The 7,597-nt window shown below is 39.5% G+C and overlaps 1 long non-coding RNA gene across 1 annotated transcript; it reads left to right on the top strand.

The window, feature by feature from the left end:
* The first annotated feature begins 3,572 nt into the window (after window positions 1-3,572).
* LOC309869584 lies at window positions 3,573-7,263 on the top strand. The gene is made up of 3 exons (XR_014314275.1): window positions 3,573-3,724; window positions 6,616-6,696; window positions 6,818-7,263. It is a non-coding gene; the product is annotated as an uncharacterized lncRNA (long non-coding RNA).
* The last annotated feature ends 334 nt before the right edge of the window (window positions 7,264-7,597 follow it).

The following is a 7,597-nucleotide window of genomic DNA, read 5'->3' as shown; positions in this document are numbered from 1 at the left end:
TTAGAAGGCATAAAGCTAACAAGAGAAATAATAATTGTGCAATTTTAGGAATTACACATTCTTTCTATAAATATTTATAGAAACCCTAGTAAATGCTAAGAGTGAACAGAATGGCTAAGAGTGCAGACTCTGGAGCCAGACTGTCTGTGTGAAAATCCAGGGTCTACCACTCACTCTCTGTAGGTGACCTGGGGAAACTTTCTTCATTTTCTTGCTCCTATTTCTTGCACCTTTACAATGGGGGTGCTGATAATAACATTTCATGCATATTGAAGGTAATGAGATCAGATGAACCAATGTAAGTGAAAGATTAAGAACAGTGCGTGCCACGTGGTGAAACTTGCATGTGTCATAGTTAGAGGATGATTGTCATTATAATTATGGCAGGGAACCAGATCTGGCCAATTGCCTTCATAGTACCGAGAGGCCTTGCATTTAGACCACAGAACTGATACTCATCAAAGACTTCTTATGTTCCAGGTGCCGTAGAATCATGTTATGTATTCTATTCTCTAATCTTATAACAACTGTTTCAAGGAAGGTTTTATGCTTTTTCAGTTTAGAGAGAGAAAATGGAAGCTAACAGTGATGCAATAGCTTTGGTAAAATTTCAACCAGTAAGTGATGAGACCAGAACTCAGACCAGAGTTCGGTGCATTTCACCACACCAAGCTGATCATTTAGAGAAAATGACTTTACTTATTAGGAAGACAGTAGAACCCAGTGCTTAAAAGCACAGACTGAAGATGCATCATGAGGATTTTAATTCTGTTGTTTCACCGTCCAGAGAACGGATCGTTGGGTGATTTCGTCCACTTCTCTGTGCTTCAGTTTCTCCATCTTTAAATGATCATAATAATATCTCAAAACAGAGATGATAGAAGGACAAAATGAGATAAAATATAGCTTGTTCTTGCTTTGTACTTAAGCGCTCATTTTTATTTGAGTCATGAAAATCAGACAGTATAAGTAGTTGTCTATGTTGCCTTCTCATTTCATGTTCATGAGTGTCAAAGCCGAATTTCTAGAAATTATTATGCAGACTCTAGATGATTACTTGGTAACTTAAGAAAACCAGATGTTCATCATTTAGTACCTGTGAAGACCAGAGCCTTCTGGGCAGTACTGCTGTTCGGCTGGTTGAACACCTCTACAAACATACAGGCTACACGAGCAGTGACATACAGGGCTTCCGTGCCAGATGGCAAATGATTTAGGATACTGAGCCCAGGTGTTTAGTGCCTGCAGGTGAGGGTGACTCTCGGCAGCTGCAGCGTGGGCTGAGATGGCCAATGACAGAAACATCCATGTCACTCATCTGCTGCTCTGGAGTGGCCCAGAGCTGATGAGGGCGGCAAGGCACATAACAGGGCAGACACTGGTGAGAGACGCTGGTTGGGTCAGGTGTCTGGATATAGATTCCGAGGGCCCAGCCCCGCACCAGTAGCACCGCGGTGCCAGTAGGTACTGAATGTTACCAGTTCAGTGGGGGCGAGCTCCCTCTGTCCAGTCGTAGTTCAGATAGGGGCATAATTGAACTAGTAACAATGACATCAAACAAAAAAGCACACCAGTAATTCCTAAAATTCAACAAATGGTTTGAATTATTAGAATGTTTTGATGATTGGGATGCCTGGGTGGCTCAGTGGGTTAAGCCTCTGCCTTCAGTTCAGGTCATGATCCCAGAGTCCTGGGATTGAGCCCCGCCACAGGCTCTCTGCTCAGCAGGGAGCCTGTTTCCCCCTCTTTCTCTGCCTGCCTCTCTGCGTATTTGTGATCTCTGTCTGTCAAATAAATAAATAAGAATCTTAAAAAAAAAATAAAAAGAATGCTTTGATGATCTACAAGCACAATGACTTGTATAACTTAGTAAGGGATTTTCTGTTATCTGTAGCTTGGTTTATTCCAAAAATAAGAAAGATCTCAAATGTATTTGATTTAGCCATTGCTTCTATATTAAGTTTTTACTTCCAGTTGTTAGATATGTTTAGTTACAGGCAAGTATAGGCATTAGAGAGAACGTGGTATAAGGTAGCAATGTCCCACGTAGGTTCTTAAAATATATTTCTACAAAGAAAGATAGAATAGTCTCTCCAAAATAACCCAAAACATTGTTTTCTAGGCAATCTGCTGGTGCAGTCCCCAAAAAAGGAATAAAGGAAGGTGGGGAAATCTGCTAGCCTTGTCAGATATTCTAAAAATGACAGTGTAAGAGCCGATAGTTTATAAAGATTTTTTACATTAGAGGCACTGGATGACTCAGCTGGTTAAGCATCTGTCTTTAACTCAGATCATGATCCCAGGGTCCTGGGATCCAGCCCTGTGTCGGGCTCCCTGCTCAGCAGGAGTCTGCTTCTCCCTCTCTCTGTCCCTCCCACCCACTTATACTGTTTCTCTCTCTCAATAAATAAATAAGTAAGTAAATAAATAAATGAAACTTTTAAAAAAATGTTTTTTTCACATTACTCTTTTTTTGTCTAATAATATCATTCCCTCCTTCTTCATTTCATTTTCTTTAGCTGTCAGTTTCCTCTTCTGTTTCTAAGGAACGTCTGCAGTTCTTGAAGTGGTTAAGTGTCCCACTGGGGGCAGACATAGCTGTACTCTCTGGACAGTGTTGTCCAAAAATGGATCATCACTCAAGGACATTAGAATCAGCGTTGGAACGACTTCATTCTCTGTGTCTAAATTTCAATACTTGGTCAGACCATACTTCCTCAGTTCGTGATAGAGCTATGCAGGGCTAGCACGTGCTGTGCACAAGGGATGCGAAGGGGCCAAGAACTCCAAGGCCCTTGGGGAATTTATGGTCTCATTTGATCTAGAGTCCAGGATGCAGAACAGTAACACACCCAGTAACAATCGCTTGCTACAACGGTGGTGAGAAGGAAGGCAATCCTTTAAGGCAATCCTTTACCCTTTGGGAGAGGGGGTTCAAATTTGAGGATACTCTTGGTCCAATGCTTGAAGAAAAGCATTTCCTTAGCAGGCAAGTGCTAGGATTGTGGGAAGGGCATTCTGGGCCAACACAGGCCGCACACGGGAACTGCTGAGAGATCATAATCTACAATGCAACCTTCTCCAGGTACATGTACCTTCAAAAAAAAATTTTTTTTTTTTTGTTTGGAAGCTTTGGGATCTGCTCCATCTTGATGTCCTGTTGTGTTTTATCAAAGTGCCTTGGGTCTCTAAGTGAGACCATGACTTCAGCAACACAGCTTACTGGCACAACTGATGGCTTCAGATGAGGGAGGGAAGTGACTTGGTCCTTTAGCTTGTTAACGTAAAAGCCATCTTTGCTTCATTTGTGGGACCAAACTTCTTTAATATATCTTGGGTGAGATACTGAGGATTTTCTCAGTAGGCTACCTTTGGAAATAGGCTTGGGGCTGAATCACAGCAATTACAAGCCTGAGATGAAAGGAGCCACATGTATAACCAGGCCTCTTAAAGACTCAGCCAGGCTTCATTTCCTCTCACAATGGGAGGCTTTAGGCCTCTACGGACTAGGATGTAACCACAACAAAACAGTATCTCCCTGTGTGGGTTTTAAAAATAAACTGAAGTGATTTGTATGTACAAATGGCATCTTAGAAGAAGGACTGTAGAAAAGCCAAGTTAAAAAAGAAAACAAACAATGCTTGAGATCCTTCCCTTTCTGTTCCTACAGGTCTTCGCCCTCAAAACTATAGTCTGGAAAACTCATCTATGGTTGCACTGCATGGTGAGCCGCTCACTCTCCCCAGGTTTGGCTTTGGGATTCTAATGCTATTATTATAAATACTATTATAGATAAGCTCTAGTATGGGGTCTTCCCAAGGATAACTAGAAGCCTTCCGGCTTTTAAAAGGAAACACACAGAATATGCATTTATTGTCTTGGCTACATTGTTGACAACATAAATGATTCTTTGGAGGCTTGAAAGGTGGGGTCAGCCCTATCAGTTTGCATTTTAAGACAGTTTAATCAGCTGACTAATGACACAAAAGAATATATCCAGTCACCTGATATTCCATTTGCATAGTTTGTCAGTAGGAGATTTTTCTAGTAATTTGCATACTCTACTCTTTTCACAATTAGAATAACAACAAATCATCAAACTCCATAAACAATCACGACCAGCTAAGTCTAAGTACAGAAGGGAAATTGGAATTTATCTACACCACTATCATTAACAAATATATATTTTTAATTTTTATAATTACTAGCCAGCAGAAATTGACCAAGTCATACAGGTTTTAAATTATTTCAATTTTATAATTATCTTTAAATAGAATCAGTATTCCTAGTCACTGAGGGACATTGAATTATTGGGTAAAGAAACTAGTTAAGATATACTTTACATTCAAATTAAGTTTGTATCTGAATGTCTTTTTACTTACAGAATTCCCGAGTACATGAAAAGTTACAAAGACAAGGCACTTATATGAAAAAAATGATGTAATTTGAGAGGATAGTATTACAGAAAGCTAAAATACTTAATTAAAAAATAAAAACTTCAGGGGTGCTTGGGTGGCTCAGGTGGATAAATGTCTGCCTCTGGCTCAGGTTTTGAGGTCAGGGGCCTGGCCTTCCTTCTCAGCAGGGAGTCTGCTGCTCCCTTTGCCATCCCCCCCACCCCCACTCGTGTGTTCACAAATAAATAAAATCTTTAAAAAATAAAAAAATAAAAACTTCAGCCAATTGTCATTTCTTCGGTCTATAAAAATATCAGAACACTGATAAATAAGTGAACATATCTCCAAATATGTAGATAATTAAGTTTATAATTATCAAATACTATCTGGAATAGTTTTAAAGGATCAGTAGTCACTTGAAAAGTCAATCTACCTTTAAAGTTTTGCTATAATTTCTGATGTTCTAAGATAGTTTTAAATATAAGAAAGAAAACGAGCTTGATAAAACTCAACAAAACTTCTGGAAGATCAGATCCTAAGGCTTCCAAGTGACTTTTTTTTCTCTTAAGGTGCATATTCCTAGAGAAGATAAAATTATGTGGCAGATGGTGTTCTCCCCAAAATTCAAGGTTTTTTTTTGCCTGTGTTGGCCCAGATTGCCTTTCCCACAACCCCAATATTTGGCTGTTAAGGAAACACTGTCTTCCAGGACTGGGTTAAGAGATTTGATTCCTTTTCCCACAAAGGAGATGATTCTCTTTCTTGCCACCTGTGTTGTAATTATTACATTGTAATAATGTAGCTATGATATTGTGTCTTCTAGAACTGACTTTATAAGTCATTGTATTTTTAAATGAGAGATTTTACTAAATCATAATCTTCTTTGAGTCTAAAGAATATAGAAAGAAAGAATTTTCTCGAGAACTTCTATGTACCTTTATTTATTTATTTATTTATTTGACAGAGAGAGCAGAGCAGAGCAGCGAGCCCATTGTGGGGCTCAATCCCAGGACCCTGGGATCATGACCTGAACCGAAGGCAGAGGCTTAACCCACTGAGCCATTCAGGTGCTCCTTTTATGTACCTTTTTGAGGAGATCCAACACAAAAACAGCCAGGGGTGCCTGGCTGTTTCAGTCAGTTAAGTGTCCAGCTCTTGATTTTGGTTCAGCTCATGATCTCAGGCTCCTGGAATTGAGCCCTAAGTTGGGCTCAGTGCTCAGTGGGAAGTCTATTTGAGATTCTTTCCCTCCTGCTCTCCTTCCCCACCCCCACCTCCTCTGGCCACTCACACAGTTACATGCACACACTCTCTCAGATAAATAAATAAATCTTTAAAAAAATGTTCAGGAATTTTATTGAGTATTAAAAAAATACTCTAGAGAGTCTGAAAAAGTGAAAATGACATTTCCAAAGATTTCAGTTTTCCTTTATTACAATTGGTAAAATAGAGCTAGTCTTTTAGTTGTCTTGTAATTGACATTTAAAAATTTATTAGTTTCAGGTGTACAATAGAAAGATTCGATATTTGTATATATTGCAAAAGATCACCACGAGTCTAGGTAACATTTATCATTGTACATAGTTGCAAATTCTTTTTCTGTGATAAAGACTTTTAAAATTTACCTTCTTAGCAGCTTTTATATTTATTTTTAAAAATATTTTATTTATTTATTTGTCAGAGAGAGGAAGAAAAAAAGAAAGAGAGGGAGAGGGAGAGCACAAGCAGGGGGAATGGCAAGCAGAGGGAGAAGAAGGTTCCTGGTAAGGAGGGAGCCCGATTCGGGACTTGATCTCAGGACCCTGGGATCATGACCTGAGCTGAAGGCAGATGCTTAACTGACTGAGCCACCCAGGGCATCACTTTTATCAACTTTTATATATGCGATACAGTATTATAAACTATAGACACAATGGTGGAAACTACATCCCAATGACTTATTTATTTATAACTGGAAGTGTGTACCTTTTGGCAAACTTCAAAATAGAGCTAATTATAAAAGTAATTATAAACATTTCTTGTATTTTGCGGGGGGGGGGTGTTTCCAAATGGAAATACCTGATTGATTCACTAAATGTTTAAAATCTTCATATAAAATCACCAGAGTTAAGATCTTGTCTCGATCTTCCTGGTAAAGGTAAAAGAAAGCATTATAGTAATGCCTTCTGGAAATTAAATAGAACTCATTTTATCCCTCACACCATTTGCTTCCTCCGAGTTTTCCAGTCTCTGTGAACAGCCAATGTCCTACCCAGTTGCCGAAACCAAACTCCAGGCGGCATCTTTGTGCTAGGCAAAGGTAAAAGACATATACTGAAAGACACCCATTTTATCACTTTCTACTAACTTGAAGAAATGAGCTAACTTGGCATCCTTCCCCCCGCCTCTGTCCCTTTCATTTTTACCTCTCTCCTCCCAAGGATCTTACTCATGGGAAGAGAGGCTGATGCAACAGAAGAGCACAGAGTTAGACAGGAGTGGATGGGTTTGTGACTTCCAAACTGTGTGACCTTACACGATTTGTGTTGGCTCATGGATGTGGTATTCCTTCACCTGAAAAACTGGAATAATTGTTCCTATTTTACGGGTTGTTGTAAAAACTGAATATGATGATGAATGTGTGTAATAAACATCTTAGCACATTATTGGCTTTCAATAAATGGAAGCTTTTATTGCTACAATCTCATGAAATAATCTGAGGTCAGTCATGCACCAAGCCAATTTACTGACGAAGAAATCTTGCGTAAGACCAATTTCTGAGATGATAATTGGCAACTAGCAAGCCTACGAAAATACAATATGTATCATATTTTTAATGGTCTGACTCCTTTCCTCTCTGTAAGAAAAAAGCAAGAGATAATTGTGACTCTGATTCCTGTTGCTTCTTGGTGTGGCTGCCAGATTGCATGGGAAGCCTGAGGCAGTAGTCTGTTGGTCACGGCCTGAGTGAGTACTAAGGTGCAGTAATGTCAGAAGCGCGGTGCATCATCTCACGGTTAGTGGGGGTGGTGGGGGGTGTGAGGTCAAGTGGCTGGCTGGGAAGATAGCATTCGGTAGAGAAAGACAAATAGTTCTTTCCATCCAAGAGGCAGTATGAAGTATATCTGACAGTAGTTTATTCTGAAAAGTAGTCTGGGGCTAAAAGAATATGTCTCTGAAGCCAAAAGCTCTGTCAAATACGGGAGCTTAAGTCAGTAGCA

Source organism: Mustela nivalis (assembly GCF_964662115.1).
Source record: "Mustela nivalis genome assembly, chromosome: 7".
In the NCBI taxonomy this organism is placed as follows: domain Eukaryota; kingdom Metazoa; phylum Chordata; class Mammalia; order Carnivora; family Mustelidae; genus Mustela; species Mustela nivalis.
This window is presented reverse-complemented; position numbering and strand designations above follow the sequence as displayed.